A 19342-nucleotide genomic window follows, 5' to 3' on the forward strand; every position below is an offset into this window, starting at 1 on the left:
TGTAAGTAAGGAAATATAATTAGCTGTGTCTAAATATAATTAGTTGCTTTTAATTTTTATTGGATTTTTTAAAAATATTCTTAAGATTTCTAAACATTATATAATAAAAATGTTATAGATGGATACAGCAGAAGCTGGCCATTATCACCCTCTATTGATAATTTGTGAAAACATGGAGTGTATACAATCTTTAAAAAGTTATTTAACTTACTTGTTACTGTAATAATCAACTTTATATATAAGTGATAATTTGAGTGATATGCTGTGACATGTGAAAAAGTCTTCATTTACTCAAAAACAAAAAAAGTGTGAGCAATAAAAAATGTTTCTAGAATAATATCATATTATACAGGATGATTCAGAAATACCCTGGGTTGTTTATTGTTTTATTGTGTTCAATTCTGACTCCTCTGTATTGTCTTATTACAGACTGGTGCATTAATAGAGATTCACGTGTTTTTAAATAGTGAATTATTATTGAGACTGATATTAAATTATTACAGACTGATGTATTAATAGATATACAGTAAATGTGTTATTACCACCTAAAGTGTTTATGCTAGAGAATTAAGACAGGAGTTTTAATGCTGTCATTATACTGTATCTTTGGTGTATTCAGACAGTCCAGGTTTCTATCGTTAGGCTATGCGATATTCAGTTGCTGTGAAAACAAGTAGTACCTCTAGGTGTTATAAGAATATGTGTTCCAATATGATAGGAAGTTATGAATGTGAATTCTTCATTTTAAAGACATACAATTACATTTTCAAAATGTAAAACCTTTTCAGTCATAGGACAATTAGCTCTTGTATTTTTATATTTATGTGAAAATAAAATTTGTATACTGTATGTATAACCTCGTTCATAAAGACCAGGTCTGCTTGTTTTCACATTGAAAAGTACAGGCTGATAAAAGTTACATTCATTATTGGTTTATAAGCTATAAAATGAAAAATATTAACAAAATTGTGGAAATTCTTAGTATTGTAGGTGTATTATTATTAACTGGGGTCTCATCAGAAACTGAGGTGTAACATTAATAATTTAACAACTACAAGACATTGTGGCATTACAGGAGGAATTAAAAAATGGTGTTAAGGGTTCGGTAATAGGGACCGAACCAGTGAGTGAACCCACTTGCAGGAGCGAACAAAGCCAAGTCGTAGTCCGAAAGCAAACCGTAGTAGTAGGAACGAGCCGAGAGTCCAGGGGAAGCAAGATATCCGAAAGGGAACGAGTACCGAAGCCGAAGCGTGATCCGAAGTCGTAGTCCGTAGAGCAATCCGAGAATCCAGAGGTAGCCAGTTATCCAAGACAGAGCGAAAGTACCAATCCAAGCCGAGATCCGAAAAGCCGAAGTACAAAGGGAAAAACCGTAAGCCGAAATCCAAGACAAACACAGAGTAGAAGAAGCGCAACCAGGAAGCTCAATAGGGAAAACCAATACTGAGCAACGAGGTAGGGAAGGACAGGTGTTTAAGTAGGATGAGACGGGGGTGTGGTGGTGAATGGGAAAACTGATAGGTGAACTGATGGATAGGGGCTACACCTACTTCTGCCTCCTCCGTTGCCGAGAGGCAGGGATTGTAACAAATGGTAGTTGTGTTTTGTGTTTATACAGGATTTGTCTATTATTTAACAGCTAAATAATTTAATTTGTGTTTTTAGGTTAGTTATCTAATGACAGGGTTTTTTTGTAAATTGTGAAGTTTTAATACGAATGCTTTATTGTTTTTGACTACATTCGAAATCTGAAATTATTATCAAATGCAATTATATAAGTATGATTAATACAAATTAAATATTTAATTACATGTTATCATACAAATGCAATATTTAAAAATTAATTCGTAATCACAGGACTCAAGTTTAGATTTTTGAGCAGTTGCTCAGGACAACATCATAATAAATGTATCTGTGCCTATATGTTAAACCTGTCTGGTATTTTTGAAAAAATTTTGTTCTTTAATATAATTTAATCTGATGATCATGTGTTAAGTTTAGATGTAAGCAGGTAAAGGCTAGAAAATCATTGTCAACAATTCACATACAGACAATGATATACACCTCACACACATTTCAGCACAACATGTGAAGCACCTGTCAGCCTCTGACCACTGTTGTGACCACAGGTCCCACTAACACAGAAACACTGGTCCCAGGACTTGGAAGCCACAGAGTTAGTACAGTCACTGTCCAGTATAGTGACCACAGTCTCCTGGAACCCAGGACCAGCCATCTGAGGTTCTACAGTCATTACAGCCACTGCCCGCCGTAGTGACCACAGTTTGCAGAAGCGCTTTTCTGTTTAATTTAAAACTCAGCTTTATGGATATTCCTTAAAATTATAATTGATTTTATTCTGGTGCTATAAATAAGGAAAAATAATAAACAATTTGCAGTATTAACAAGAATTTCACCTCTACAATTAATCATAATATTAATTCAGCTTATATGTTTTTTAAACTATTTTCTATTAATGCTGTATTAATAGTTTTATATGCAGTTATACACTATTACACACAACACAGACTAAGGATAATGTTTTTTAAGTACTAACATATAATTATTATAACTATTAATATAGTAGATATTTATCAACTTTATCAAACATGTTGTACAACTTGACAATCCCTTATCTATTACCATAATAATAAAAACAAAATATTGGTTGTAATTTGGGTCATGTGCTAACATTTGTGGAAATTTTCCCATTTGCAAAAAAAAAAGGAATACAAATGTTTTAACAATAATACAACGTCTTCAAAATATTTACCAGGGGTTGTTTATTTCATTGTGCTCAATTCTGCCCTCTCTAACAGGTATAATAACAGACTAGTGTATTAACGGAGATCAGTTGTTTTTAAACATTGTTGTATTGATCGGACTGATATTTTATTTTACACACTGATGAATTAATATGTTTTATTAAAGTAATTAACTGATGTGTTATTAAACACAATATTTTAGACTAATATTTTAACTGAGATAAGTGTGTTATTAAATACTAGAGTATTATTGAGACTCCAGTATTATTACTATTGATACATTTTATATTTACTGTATTATTCAAGTAACATTAATAATAATAACATTATAACATTATGGAAATGTTATTAAAAATAGAGTATTTTGAGAGAAGGTGACAATTTTAGTGCAAAGAACTATTACAGACAGGTGATCAGAGATAAAAGTATATTTAAGGCACGTTTCCGATTAACAAATAATATTAGTAACTCGGGCCCTATTGCAGGTGAATGTGCTAATACAAATAGGAGTACTGAAGGTAAATGTATTAAAATATTTTTGATCCATGGTTATTTTTGAGAATGATTACAATAGTTTTAGATACTATGGTAATTATATTGCAGAAGGATCTAACATTGTAACATGATTGAGGACAAGACATATAGTTGTGTTTATTTGTTATAACAGTCACGTTCAGGTGGTAGGTATTTGTATTGCAGTGTGTTGTAGTTTTTTGACCTGAATCCATACTGGGTGCTTTTAGACAACAGTGTCCAGTTTCAGTAACAACACAGGAGTCCTGAGGCAAATCTTGTATCAAATCTTTAAACAAAAGTTTGGGATCTGTTCAGACTGGAGTCTATTATGTTGGAAGAAATGTGTATTTGACCCGGAAGTCCTTCATTTTGAAAAGATAAAGGTTTAATTCTTGTTCCATGTTTATTCTGCATTTGTCTGATACTTCACAGCTAAATGAATTGTTGTTTGTAAGTCTTAGGTAACTAATGATAGGGATCATTTTTCTTACATCATGGAATTTTAAAAAAGAATGATTAATAAAAATAACCTGTGCACTGTGCTTTTAGAATATATTATTAAATGCAACTATAATTCAATCTGTGAATAATGGATTAAGATCTTGAGAGGTAAAAGCTAAAACACATTGTTCACATATATATCATGTTATCATAGTAAAAATCATATATGAATAAAAAGTAGTATTACAATGAATTGTAGTATATGATAGAAAAAAAATATTTCACACTCCAAACTGAAGGTGATTGAATATTTAATCAAAAAGAACAAATCTAGTTAATGTAAATGTGCGCTGGACAGTAAGTATACACACTTCACGTACAGTCTGGGCTGGGACTGACTTGCGTCAACAGCAACATTCCCTCGAGCTTTCACCCTGTCATTCAGAATGGACATTCATTCAGACATTCACCCTGTCATTCAGACTGGGTCAGGACGTCTTTCAATTAAACTTTCAGTCTTTCATTCAGGCTCCCAGTCACACTAATCACCTCTTTATTTGAAACTGTTCAGAACACCGAATCTCAATCATTAGAGCTAAACCTTGTGAAACTAGCGATCGCATTCCTCTCATAGTCAAGTTTTTACTTGGATATTTTCATATCTCACTGCTCCTGCTCTTCAATCCTGAAATATTTTCTCTGTTTTAATTTTTTCCCTTTTCTGCGCCGACTCTCCAGCCTCTCTTTTCTTTATTTCAGCTAGGAGATGGGCGTCCCTCTTTATGTTTTCTTTCTGCTCGCCTTTTTAATTCAGCCCAACCTATTATCAGCAGCCTGCATTTGATCTGTTACTCCCTGATCAATAAATCTCTGAAAGTCCTGCACCTGGGTTTCAATTATATCTCCTGCTGCAGAACTGCTTTTCCATCTTTCTGCAGCATTACACTTCACATATTTCAGCACAACTTGTGAAGCACCCATCTATTAAAAATATTTTTATTGATTCTGTTTTGGATTTTATAACTTATTTTCAAAGTAGAATGTTGAAGAGACTCATCAGTGTTTAAATCTCTTACCTGATACAGACATGTGGTCAGTGTCCACTTTTAAGTACATGTGGGGCCTGAGACCCAGATACACCAGATACACCAAACCTGGTTTCAGTGATTCAGCCTTCTGACACCACAGCCACTGTCCACTGTACTGACCACAGCTTCCAGAAACACAGGAACACAGTCATTACAGCCACTGTCCACTGTACTGACCACAGCTTCTAGAAACACAGGAACATGATCATTACAGCCACTGACCACTATACTGACCACAGCTTCCAGAAACACAGGAACATGATCATTACAGCCACTGACCACTATACTGACCACAGCTTCCAGAAACACAGGAACATGATCATTACAGCCACTGTCCACTGTACTGACCACAGCTTCCAGAAACACAGGAAAAAAGTAATTAGAGCCACTGTCCACTGTAGTAACCATAGCAGAACAGCCCTCTGCAGTCACACAGTGATATGGACAGAGAGATATATAACAGGATCTGGACACAGGTGTGTGGAGGGAGAGGTAAGATGGCTGCTGGTGGACTTCCTGTCACTCCACTGTCTCTTGTTCCCCATGGGAGAGACTAGCAATCCAATCAAACAGGTAAAACAAAATAAAAATTCCAGGTGTATTTCTAAAACTTCTTAATATAAAAATATCCTGTAGACATGGTGATAGGGATTGTTTCTCTCTCTCTCTGCAGGCAGTGCTGATGTGAGGCTGGTGAATGGTGCCAGTCCCTGTGAGGGCACAGTGGAGGTGTATCATGGTGGAGAGTGGGGGACAGTAATTCACTATGGTTGGGATCTCAATGATGCTACAGTGGTGTGCAGACAGCTGGGCTGTGGATCTGCTGTTTCAGCACCAGGAAGAGCTTACTTCGGACCAGGGTCTGGATCAGTCCTGCTGAGTGGGGTTTCCTGCACGGGGTCAGAGGCTGTGCTGAGGGACTGTGGAAAACAAGAAGTGAAGCAGTATAGCTACTCTCATGCCTATGATGCTGGAGTGAGGTGTTCAGGTAAGAGACAGAGACTCTCTCCAGTCTCCAGCTTGAGGACAATGAAAACTCCTCCACTGATCTAGAGTCCATCATCATGATCAATTAAATTAAAATTTAATTAATTAAAATCTAGTATTGATAATATGATGATAATAATAATTCAAAGCAATATACGTTATAAACATAATATAGTTAATTTGATTGGTGTGTCTTGTTTCTGTGTTTCCTCTGTGTTTATGCAGTCTCACTGAGCCTGTAGCTCATCCTCTCTCTCCAGGCACTTCAGTGTTGTTCAGTTTAAACAGGCAGGCTGTGCTAAGTGAGTCTGTATCTACTTCACTTTGTCTTTACTGTTTTAGCACTGGTGAAGTGACAATCTGCTGTGGTTCCACTGTGCTGTTGGGTGAAATGCCTTTTCATTTTCAGGTGTTTTAATGGTATTTTGGTGTCAGTGTCAGTGGATCTGGTCAGTTTCAGGTGTGTTTAAATGGTATTTTGGTGTCAGTGTCAGTGGATCTGGTCAGTCTCAGGTGTGTTTAAATGGTATTTTGGTGTCAGTGTCAGTGGATCTGGTCAGTCTCAGGTGTGTTTTAATGGTATGTTGGTGTCAGTGTCAGTGGATCTGGTCAGTTTCAGGTGTGTTTTAATGGTATGTTGGTGTCAGTGTCAGTGGATCTGGTCAGTCTCAGGTGTGTTTAAATGGTATGTTGGTGTCAGTGTCAGTGGATCTGGACAGTCTCAGGTGTGTTTTAATGGTATGTTGGTGTCAGTGTCAGTGGATCTGGTCAGTCTCAGGTGTGTTTTAATGGTACATTGGTGTCAGTGTCAGTGGATCTGGTCAGTTTCAGGTGTGTTTTAATGGTATGTTGGTGTCAGTGTCAGTGGATCTGGTCAGTTTCAGGTGTTTTAATGGTATGTTGGTGTCAGTGGATCTGGTCAGTCTCAGGTGTGTTTTAATGGTATGTTGGTGTCAGTGTCAGTGGATCTGGTCAGTTTCAGGTGTGTTTAAATGGTATGTTGGTGTCAGTGTCAGTGGATCTGATCAGTCTCAGGTGTCTTATAATGGTCTTGTGGGGCTCAGTGCTGTAGTGGAGTTCAGCTGCACTACCAGCTGTCCAAGGGGCTGATCCTTGGTGGTAGAGTGACTCTCGGTCTGATTCTGATGAGCCCAGAATTTAATAATTTAATGTCAGATAAGCTCCTAATGCAGCTTTGGATATAAATAGAAAAGAAAAAGAACAGTTCTGTTGGTTCATTCATGTAATTCAATTATTTCACATTTGCTATTTCAGACTGGACCTCTAACGTCTTAACTGCTCTGCCATATTTTGACTTCTTTAAGGCACTGATGGTCATGTATTTTCTTGTGATGCACTGTAGCCAGGAGCTGACTCTAGACCCAGGTGTGTGTAATTAGTGCTGAACTCCATGAGAGTGTGTCATTCTCTGAGATCTGCTTTCATGTGGAGAAGCACAACCCTGGATGTGTCCAGAGTGTCTGTCAGTGCCCAGGTCAGACAGTCCTAATCCAGCAGTGCAAGGCTGTGACAGTCCTGGTCTTGTCCAGAGTGTGTGTCAGTGTCCAGGTCAGACAGTCCTGCTCCAGCAGTGCAAGGCTGTGACAGTCCTGGTCTTGTCCAGAGTGTCTGTCAGTGCCCAGGTCAGACAGTCCTGCTCTAGTAATGCCAGGCTGTGACAGTGCTGGTCTTGTCCAGAGTGTGTGTCAGTGTTCAGGTCAGACAGTCCTGTTTCAGCAGCACCAGGCTATAGGGAATCTTTTCTTTGAGTCTAGGACATGTCGTTCTGCTTCTGTGAATTTGGTGATAAGGATCAGTTTTTCCTTCTGTATTTATTAATTCTACAGTCCTAGATACACTTGGAACCATGAATTGGAAGAAGCAGTTAGAAAATGGATGGATGGATTTGTGATCAGTTTCTATTTTTACTTATTCTACAGTTGAATGTGTTCCACAGGTGGCATCTTCAGCACTGTGATTATTGGTATGAACATGTGGAACAGCTGGAATGATGCTGATAGTTTGATTTGTAATATTCCACAAACTGATAAATTTAGTGTCTCTGATTTTTGTATCTTGCATTTGCCCCAGTGTACAGATAATAATGCACTGAACACCTTCTTTAGAGGCAAATGCTAGAGCACAGAGGTGGAGATTGATGATTTAGAGTCTTAACATTCATCTACAATTATTAGATGTACATGTATCTACATTATTTCCAGAGGAAAGGAATCAATTTTACAATCTGTAAAAAAGTTCAGCCCCAAAATATTTTATGGTTAAACTTTTTGAAGTTGACCTTTCAGATTTTTTTCCGACTCTCCTCTCTTTCATTTAATTTTTGTTTATGTCCTATTATCTACTGTTTTTATCTATATCTATCCTATTATCTATATTCTTATTGAAAGCACTCTGTATTATTGTACAATTGATTGTAATAGTGTATGTATTTCTAAAATGTAATTTTCTATGCCTAATTATAGGTGTAAATATATTTATGAATGAAACAATAGGAAGTCAAGATTTAAATTGAGAATCTATGATATCTGTTTTTCACATTAAGTTAATTTATTTTCATAGGGTACTAAGTTAAATTTTCACAGAAGCCAGGTTCAGCGACAGTGAGCAATGAGCTGCACTGTGAGAGATTACCTGCTCAGACTGACAGCCTGTAGTTCTCTATTGCAGGTTTTGTGAGGCTGGTGAATGGACACAGTCTTTGCTCCGGGAGAGTGGAGGTGAATCTCAAGAACACCTGGACCTCAGTGTGCGACTCTGACTTTGACTGGCAGGATGCAGAGGTTGTCTGTCGGGAGCTGGACTGTGGGGCTCCTTCAGTGATACACAGAGGGGCTCATTTCGGACAGGGCCAGGGTCCAGTTGGGTCAGAGCAGTTCCAGTGTAGAGGACAAGAGTCCAAGCTACAGCACTGCCCCACTGCAGCCAGGCCAGAGCAGAGTTGCTCCCAGAACAGAGCTGTGGGTCTGACTTGTACAGGTAAGATTGTCACACTGTTTTCACTCATGGAAACAATCGTTATAGAGTCATAAATGATACATATTTTGATTGGGTGATCTCTGTTGTAGACTGAGTGATCTCCTGAGGAGAGTGGGTGATCTCCTGAGGAGTGTCGAGTGGGGCAGCATGCAATCGGCAGGTTCTAGGCAGGGTCCCAAGCACACACCCCACACACCAGACTTAATTTAAAACATGATTTGTTAGCTGGAACTTACAGTATATGACCTGGACCTGGCACAGTAGACATAGGAGCTTGTTGTTTTTGAGGATGTCGGTTGGCTGTGTTGGTGTTCCGATCGGCACCCGGTGTGGAACTGCTAGGGGAAGACAATAACACAGGTGGTTCAGTGTAAGAACTGAGGGGATGGTGCTTTCTGCCTGGGCTGTCTTGTGAAACGTGTATCTACAGCCTGTGCAATGGCGAAAACTGCCCTTCAGCCTTGAGGCTGGGAAAACGAATCAGCCTAGGCTGTGCCAAAGCCTGTTTTAATAGCAGCAGCCTACAATTCAGCCCACTCAGACTGTGTGGGAAAAAAGTACAGTTAGCAGGTAGTAGGTAGATTTTTCAATTGTAACAAAGCTCCTCACCAATGAAGCTAGGAAAAGTAAGGTAAACAGCCAGTGTGATGGCAAGGACTGTTACAGAAATATCAACGCTATTCTTCAGGCCTAAGACTGGAATTGTAGAGATAAAAATATAAGTGAAAACCTTCATCTTGGGGACGGTTTATTAATACTTTATTTCAATATGTGCCAGGCTGAGGCAATTATTGGGGAATTTTTCTGTCTTCTCAAAGTCCATCCTGGTTTTATGTGGCCTAGAGCAGGGTGCTAATTGTCTCCTATGAGCTGCACATCGTTATCTTACATATGGGGAAAACTTGGAAAAATTAGTCCCCAGGGAAAGTAGCACCCTTTGAGGAAACAATCCCTTATGGCATCACAATATCTGTCCTTATTCTATGCCTGCTATTGGTTTCTCACTCACTATGTGCTGGATCTTATAGTTTTTTTCACTGTATTGGTACTTTAATTTGTTGTATTTCTTGTGGCCTGCTGTGGTGTCATGCTGGTGAAGTTCTCTCCTATCTGCAGGATACACAGGGTTCAGGCTGGCGAACGGCTCTGACTCCTGCTCTGGCCGAGTGGAGTTACAGTGGCTCTTCAGGGACTGGGGGACAGTGTGTGACCTGTACTGGGATCTGAGAGATGCCAGGGCTCTCTGCCAGCAGCTGGGCTGTGGAGAGGCTGTAGCAGCACCAGGACAGGCCTGGTTTGGACAGGGCAGTGGACCAGTAACGGCTGATGTGTTTGAGTGCAAGGGCAATGAGAGCCGTCTCTCACACTGTGCTGTCTCTACATGGGGGAGAGCAGGGTGCTCTCATGGACAGGAAGCAGGAGTCATCTGCTCTGGTGAGAATCGTGTATTTAAAACACAGTGACACTCCCTCTGCTTACACACAGAAGCACACTGTTTTCATTATTGAATATCTGCTCTGTTACACACTCCCAGTTATGTAAGAGATGCAAAGATGAAAACACATATTCCTTAAAATGTGAGTGTGTTTTAAACATGTCATATCTATCTCAAATATTCCCTAAGGTGTTATTAGGTTGTTATTTTCTTTCTGATGGATAGATGCACAAATACACTGAGGACTAAAGCTCAGTTTTATATTTATGTTGATATCAATGCTCTAAAAGATTAAAGAAAGTTCTGTACCTCAGTATCCTGTAATTAACATCTGACCTGCTTAATTAGTTTAATTAATAGAGCCCAATTAAACAGGAGCCTGAAAAGAAAGTGAGTCTCAGAAAGTCAAAGTTTACAGATGTTATGTGCAGTTGAGCCCCACACACAGCTGACATTCCACTGGTGAAACATCACTCCTGTGGACCGAAATGAGCTCCTTTCTTCTCTTTTACAGACTCAAATATGACCAGAGATTCACCTGGAGCAGGTAAAGAGAGAATGAGGACTGTCTTAATCACATCAGTGCTGTTTTATTTGTAGTTTCATTTCTGGTGTTAAATTGCTCCTCTCACACAAGGTTAACAGTCTGATTTCTCTCTCTCTGTTTGTTTCACAGACTTCCTTTCTTCAGCTCTTCCCTCTTCCAAAACACCAGGTATGAATAAGCCCCTGTTCTGTATCTCCAGGGCTCTCAGTGTGTGCTGATGTCTCTGTTGCTCAGTGGAATCCCAGATCAGTCAGTGAGGCAACAGCTGTGTGTGTGCAGTTTTTTCAGTGTGTCACAAACACACTCGGGTCTTTGGGATCTACAGGAAACACATCTATCTGAATAATGCAATTTGACACTGGTGGAGCTATTGTCTCTATGCCCAACAGTGGGTCAGAAAAAATAACTTATCTGGTATACTGTTTATGAACAATGTGGAATATGTTAAACTTACTGTATATATTAAATATATATATATATAATATGATATATATATACTGCTTATGAACAATTTGTTACAGTAAGTGTATATATTAAATTAATCAAAAGTCAAGAAACACTGTACTTGAACTGTATCTGCTGTGCCTAGTGGGCCAACTTGTAACAGGAGGTCATGGTGATCTCTTAGAACTCCTGATCTCTGACCCCTGACCTCTAATTTTCTGGTCCTAGATCAGCTATCCCTTAGGCTGGTTGGGAGAGGAGATGATTGTGCTGGGAGGCTGGAGGTTTATCACAATGGCTCCTGGGGGACAGTCTGCGATGACTCCTGGGACCTGGCAGACTCTCAGGTGGTGTGCAGGCAGCTCCAGTGTGGGACGGCCCTCAGTGCCCCAGTGCCAGCCTCCTTCAGCCAGGGAACTGGACCCATCTGGCTGGACGAGGTGGGCTGTCTGGGGAATGAGTCGTCCCTGGGGGAGTGTCCCTCAGCATGGTGGGGACAGCACGACTGTGGACACAAGGAGGATGTGAGAATCCTGTGTTCAGGTAAGGGGAGATAATTAAAATTACAATGATTCAGATAATTGAATCCCACATTGTGGATATGGCTTGCATCTAGAGTGCCTAGATATGTTTGACTTGTGAGGATGTGAGAATCTTGTGTTCAGTAAGTTAGTTAAGTAAAATAATCCATATTCTTAAATTCCACGTTGTGGATATGGTTTGCATCTGGAGTGCTTGAATACATCTTGTTGAGGAAAAGACTGAGCTGGATGCAGAATTAATTTTAAAATAAATATTTATATTTATGATACAGTTGTGAATGCACATATTCACATCCCAGCAAAAATAAATAAAGAGAGAAAGAAACTCAAGATAAATTCTACTTTCATGCCTCAGTCTCTTAGTTGTGCTGCTGCTGAATAGCCAAGCTGATCAGAATTACATTTTGGGTCAGAACCTGCTCATGTAATGGGATTTTAAAGCTCTGTGTGATGCACTGTCCAGGTTCTGAATGAACAGAACCACACAGTCACATTCATGTCAACTGTGTTATTGTACAGCTGTCCTTGTTTCATTACGTGAGTCAGTTATAACTGGATTAGTACGGGAAATGAGACTGGTTGCTGTTCACATTGTTTGCTTGTTGTTTCTTTCCAGTTCAGAACTAAACGTTGGGCTGTCTTGTCAGGGTTTGTTTCCTTTGACTTTCCCTGCTGTCTTGACAGATCACACTCTCCTGAGACTGTCTGCAGGCTGTTCAGGACAGGCAGAGGTTTACTACAATGGCACCTGGGGCAGTGTGTGTCAGAACGGCATGACTGACTCCACAGCCGCAGTGATCTGTAAACAGCTGGGCTGTGGAGACAAGGGCACCATCAGTGAGATAAACTCCAGGCTGAGCCCTGATCCCAGATGGCTGGACTTTGTCTCCTGTCGCAAACACGACTCCACCCTGTGGCAGTGTCCCTCCTCCCCCTGGGGTCAGAATGACTGCACAGACCGAGAAGTGGCTAACATCACCTGCTCAGGTACAGAGGGAAGAGTAATGCTCTGTAAATTAGTGTTTTGCCATATTTAGAACAGACAAAAGCTTTAAACTGAATTCTTATTAATTTATCTCCAAACATGTATAAAATGAAATAATTATTATTAATCTTTGAAGGTCCTAGAAAAGAAGCTGACAGAAGCACTCCAGCCCCTCAGGAAGAGCAGCCACAGCAGCACTGCCCAGGTGAGTTCAGTGTGGAAAACAGACAGGGACACCGCAGCCCTGAGCTGAGGAACAGTAACCATACAGCTCTCTTCTAGAGCCACTCAATACCTCACTAACCTCTACTACAGTCACTGAGCTGAAGACACTCAGTTATCTCTCTGCTCTTGTCTACAGTCACAGATCTAATGACACTCGTTAACCTTTCTGTTGACTTTCAGTCCCACTGGCTCTGCGCCTGGTTGGAGGCACTAACTGCTCTGGCCGGGTGGAGCTGCGGTATGAGGGCTCCTGGGGGACAGTCTGTGACGACTCCTGGGACCTGCAGGATGCCCAGGTGGTCTGCAGACAGCTGGGCTGTGGGGACGCAGTGAGCGCAGCAATAGAGGCCTCATTCGGACCAGGAAATGGCGCCATCTGGCTGGACGAGGTGAACTGCACAGGCAGTGAACTTCACCTGTGGGACTGCTGTCACTCTGGACTAAATCAGAGTGACTGTCGACACAAGGAGGATGCAGGGGTTACCTGTACAGGTGAGGATAGTCGTAGAACTGTAGATAAACAAGGTAGCAGATCAATGGAGAAGTTAGACTGATGTCACCCATACTCTATCACTGCTTAATAACTAACTGAACCAACTAAGATCATCAGTCACAAGATTGGGATGTTTTGTAGCCCTGTGTATGTGAACAACACTAGGCTTTAATTCCGAACAAGACACCATTCATCCAGCAATCCTAGATTTGACCTCAAGGAACAAATGTAAAGATTTTCTTTTTATTAAGACCACTCTGGATTCAACTTGCTTTAAAACCAAAGACAAAATAATGACAGTTCTCCTATCTCTTTTACAGGTTTGTCAGAGACAACAGCCAGTCCAGCAACAGCTACAGGTGAACAGAAATCTTCCTTGTCATTGATAACTCCTGTCTTTCTGTCTCTTCAGATTCCCAGTGTTGTTGTAGTGTCTCCTCTCCTCTCTCAGAGTGAAGATCAGTGTTTTCAGATTTCCAGTGTAGATCTTGTGCTAGTGTCCTCTTTCCTCACTGATTTAGTGACAGTCCTGATGGGTTAGATTGGGAATCCTTAGCTATTCTTCATTGATCTTGGGTTCACCCTGAAGCCATGAGAGCCACATATCGGAACAGGAGGAGAACAGGACATGTGTCGAAGTGTATATGAGCCCAAGAGCACTTCTCCTGATCCCTGTTCATCCATTGTCTCCCCCTCTCTCAGGCAGAACCAGGACAACAACCCAGACACAGCCACTGGGAGGCCTGTCTGCCTCGCCCCTGGTCCTCCTGCTGCTGGGGGCTCTGCTCTTCGTGGTGCTGGCCCTGTTAGTGGGGCAGCTGATCCAGAACAGGAATCTGAGGAAAGGTAGGGAGGGAACTCTCCATCCACATAGTGACCTCTAGTGGTCAGTTCTGTCACTCACATGGAACTTATATTTACATAATTACCTTGAGGAAGAATTCAATTCAATTCAATTCAACTTTATTGTCATTAAACTTACACAGGTGCATAGTATAATGAAAAGTGTTTCTCATTAGTCACTCAGGTGCAGTATATAAATAGGACAGAAGATGAGACAATAGACAGTTACACAATAAGACAGTTACACAATAGCAATAATAGTAACATGTAATAACATAACATAAATAACATGTAATCAAGTAATCGAAAACTGTGCAAAATTCCGCAGAGAAAATTTAACAGGACAAAAACAGTGCAAGGTAATTCTTGGAACAGTGCAAAAAAATAGTGTGGTTAAAAGTAGTGTGGTTAATTAATATTGAATATTATTATGCCTGTTACAATTTTACTGGGCTATCGAGGGGACAGTACAATTTTGGCTTACATGTGTGTGTGGTGGTGTAGGAGTAGAGTGGTTGTGGGTACAGGAGGACGTTAGGAGAGATCATAATATGGTGGGAGGGAGTGGGGGCGTCACCAACTTGACAGCTCTGGGGAAGAAGCTATTTTGGAGTCTAGTTGTGTGCAACTGGAGTGACCGGAACCTTCTGCCAGATGGTAGGGGAACAAACAAGTTATGACTGGGGTGAGTGGGGTCAGACATAATTTTGGTGGCTTTTTTCAGACTCCTGGTGTTGTATATTTCCTGGATGGATGGTAAGGCACTGCCGATGATGTGTTGGGCAGTTTTGACCACCCGCTGTAGTGCCTTACGGTCGGATGCGGTGCAGTTGCCGTACCAGACTGTGATGCAGGTGGTCAGTATGCTCTCCACCATACATCTGTAGAAGTTGGTGAGGATCAGTGGGTGTAGGTGTATTTTCTTCAGCCTTCTCAGGAAGTACAGCCGCTGTTGTGCCTTCTTGATGAGACTGGAGGTGTTCAGTGTCCATGTAAGGTCCTTAGAGATGTGAACGCCTAGGAATTTGAAGTTATTCACCATCTCCACCGCAGACCCTTCTATGTAGATGGGGGAGTGAACTTTTACTTGTCTTCTGAAGTCAACAATCAGCTCTTTGGTTTTGCTGATGTTGAGACATAGGTTGTTGGTTCGGCACCAGTCTGCAAGTTGTTTTATCTCCTCCCTGTAGGCAGTCTCATCATTGTCAGTGATCAGGCCCACGACTATGGTATCGTCGGCACACTTGATGATGGTGTTTGTGCTGAACTTAGCAGTACAGTCGTGGATGAACAGGGAGTAAACCAGTGGGCTGAGCACACAGCCTTGAGGGGCACCGGCTGTGCCCTGGTAGAGACCTGGTAGAGGAAACCATTTAAAGTTTAAAAAAGATTATCAACAATTACAGATGGAGATATCAGGAAATTTGCAAATCAAGAAGCATAACATTTATGTGCTGTAATGTCCAAAGAAGGTTTAGTAGTCAATGTTTGATCTTGTACTCCTCTCCCTGCATGTTAACCCTGAGTGGCTGTTTTCTCACACAGCCCTATCTAAGGGAGCACTCGCCCCCTATCATGATGCCGTTTACGAGGAAATAGAGTACAAACTGGCCAGGGAGGGAACCTACAGCGCCCCCAGGAGAGGTGAGTGAAGAGAGTCTTCAGGAGTGATTAGTCTCCATCTTCTGAGGAAGATCTGAGGACTTAACACTTGTAGAAAATCTCACCATACTGGTTTTAAATCTGTAGAGTTTTCTTTCTCAACTGCTGTCAAAGTAAGTGAAGAAAAGCATCATAAACTCTGTGTTTCTGTTGACAACCTGGCTTCTCTCCCAGTAAGAGACAGTGCTGACTGACTGTAGGATTGTTTTTTCTCAATTGGTGTCAAAGTAACTGACACCACAGTTCACAGTTCCTGATCTGCCTTATACACACAAACTCTGAGATACTGTTCACACCCTGCCTTCTTCCACAGCCAGTGGAAGACAATGAGTCTGCTGTCTGACTGCAGGTAATATTGATCTGTCCTCCTGTTCACAGGGAGATTCCTCTCTGACGAGCTGCCCTCTGGATACGATGATGTGGAGGACAGTGAGGGAGACCCAGTACCAGGTGAGGGGAGATGGAGTCAAGGGGCTCAGTGTGGGAGTGAGGAGGTCTTCAGTCCAGTACTCACTCTCACCTCAAACCAGGCTGACGTTTAGAGAACTTATGTAGAAAATCCTGAATTATATAAATATAACCACACGTGTTTCTTCAGTGTTGCCTCACACTAGCCTTATCTCAGTGTAGTGGTTTGATGGGTTTACTGAGACAATTATTAATTGTAGCAGTAATCACGAGGTTGTTCGTTGGGGCTTTTAGAAAATCAATCGTCAGAACAACTAACAACGCACACACACGGGTTCAATACACGGGATACATTTCTTAATATAAACTGTGCACCAAACATATACTAGTCTGCCTGGATACGAACGGCAGACCTTACTGTGAGGGTTATCAATATACAAGGTATATAATCTCGAAGAGATGCAAACACAAAGAGATACACAACAGAGAATATATGTCAATATATATCGTTCGGTTACCAAATCGCTAATCAGTGTTATTACCCACTGTTACTCTAAACTCGGAAGTAAATACATTACTCATGAATTAAATTGATAACAACTTGTGTTGAGGTACAATTGAATTCTCGAGATGCAATGTAGAACATGGGGTTTACTTATCCACTGTGTATGGATTTGGAATTTCCCGGCACGAGCACCAAACCAGCTGACAGGCTCTGTTGCAGCCTCGGTTCCAGCGGTTGTCCAATGGGCTTTGTGTCGGCGTCCTCTGGCTACCGGCCAACCAGTCAAGGTGCAGCTCGGAGTAGGACGGGCGGAGGAATCTGACTGCGGTGCGCAGGGCAGTCGTTGCTCCGAGGGGATCTACCAGCAGTCCGGCTGGCTAGTAGAAAGTCTCTATGCACAGAGTGTGACTGCGAGTCCTCACAAGTCACTCTTTTGCCTGGGAAGAAGCTGGTTCGTTCCCGGTCCAGCGCTGCTTCTGAATAAGCTATTCAGGTTGTCGACGAGGGTCCAACTGTAGGCTGCCGTTGATCAAGCGGAGCATTCACGTTGGTAGAATTCTGAGTACGTACGGGATCCTTGGCCTCGCGCTTAGAACAAAGTCCAAGTCCTTTTGCAGACAACAGCAGTTGTCACGTGATTGTCTCTGAGGATGCGCGAAAATGGCCAAGGAGAGCTCCGATCTGAGCTTGCGCTCCCTTTTTGATCAAGACCCAGATGTGTGCTGATTGGTTGAGAGTTTGGCGGGCATTGGAGACCCACGTGGTTTTACCACGCCCTGCCAGTCCCTGATTGGTTGGTCAAGGTGAGATATAAGTCACTTACTCTTGACACTTAGGAATGCAGTCCAGATGTCCATTCGGCACTCCCTAGACTGATAGGCGCCAATGGTTGACCATTGATCATGATAGCCAGGCTTAGCTAATTGCATCCCCGTCTGGGAGCTTGTTTCTTATCAAAAGAAAACATCTTAAATCAGCCTGCATGAATTCTTTCTCTGTGGCTGCACCACAGAGATGGAGGGTGAGATGGAGCCTACTTTAGGAGCATACCAACGCTTAATTCTGTCTTATTAACAAGCATTGCTGCTACATCAGCAAATCATAGATGCCGAGCAAAACTAGACCTGGTCAATACTAGGGTGCTCTCATTGGTTTTGATAGAAAAGGAGACTGCGGAACAGCATGCTGTAAAAACGGCCTTTCAGATCAGATTAATCAGCGACCCTAGAGTTTTGGCTTAACTATACACCACAAAACATTTAAAATCACACTTTCCAATTACTTTGCAGCTCTATGGTCAAAGTAAGTCTGAGTCCTGAAGTGTAAATTCTCTGTCTCTCTGTGTGGTTCAGGAGACTCGATAACCTCTCTGAAAGAAGAGATCCCAGAGTACTATGATGATGCTGTAACTGTACCTCAGAGTCCAGATGCCTTGTCAGGTGGGTTATTTCAGTCCAATCACATGGGGAAACTCTGCACCAATACACACAACATAAACATACAGCACGCAATTACAAATTTGCTAACAAGGTGTTTTAGACACCTACATCCTAAACCTACATCCCAGAAAATCCTCAAACTGCTACCAAGTATTCAGCTTTTACAGAACACCTACATAAAAGAAAGAGATAAACCAAACCTTCTAAACCAAAGACATTACAACCTACAGTTAAATCTCTCTCTTTGTGAACCCAATTGCTACAAAATAAATGGGAACCTATCTCCCTGTTCTAAAGATGCTCCCACTAGCCAGGAGAGGCACTTTTTAACTAAGGGATTCTCTAAAAAAGAAATAAAAGTTTCTAAAAACAACAGAAAGGCAAGCTCTCTTTATGAGGTTCAAAGACTAAACTCCAGTCTGGACTCCCACAGAGTCTGAATCTCTCTACTCTTTCTTGGATCTCAGCCTCTGAATACGGAGTCTGTACTATTCTGTACCAGTTACATGAAGTCTCTGAGTCTGAGTCTCTCTCTGTGATCTCAGCCCTGCACACTCAATCTGGGTCACTGCTGACAGTGTCCGGCTCCTCTTCAGTATCTCATAGGGTTCACATCACCACCCTCTCTGTCCAAATACAGCCAAACTTTCTCTGCCCTGTTTTCCTTCAACATCTTATTTGAAAATCTAGGAATTGTTTTACATTTATTACAGTTGTGAATAGGACTGGAAATCAGGTTCCCCCTGATCTCCTGTACTTAGAGCCTGGAGTTTTAGATCCTGTGTGATGTTCAGTTAATCAGTGTGTTCTGATGAGCTCCAGCAGTCCTGTGCTCTAGATAACTCAGTGTGCTGATGTGTGACAGTGAAGCTGTGCTCTGTGTGCTTTAGGAAAGCTGATGTCCTCTGTGAAAGAAGAGGCCCCTGAGTACTATGATGATGCCATCACTGTGCCCCAGAGTCCAGACACTGTGTCAGGTGAGTTATTATAAATAAGACTAAGGAGTACCCCCTGTAC

General features: G+C 41.5%; 1 long non-coding RNA gene across 1 annotated transcript; it reads left to right on the forward strand.

The window, feature by feature from the left end:
* The first annotated feature begins 10746 nt into the window (after window positions 1–10746).
* Window positions 10747–11533, forward strand: LOC138242389 (uncharacterized). Its single transcript, XR_011191543.1, has 3 exons — window positions 10747–10779; window positions 10909–10947; window positions 11452–11533. It is a non-coding gene; the product is annotated as an uncharacterized lncRNA (long non-coding RNA).
* Window positions 11534–19342: the final 7809 nt, after the last annotated feature.

Source organism: Lepisosteus oculatus, chromosome 14 (assembly GCF_040954835.1).
Source record: "Lepisosteus oculatus isolate fLepOcu1 chromosome 14, fLepOcu1.hap2, whole genome shotgun sequence".
Taxonomy (NCBI): Eukaryota; Metazoa; Chordata; class Actinopteri; order Semionotiformes; family Lepisosteidae; genus Lepisosteus; species Lepisosteus oculatus.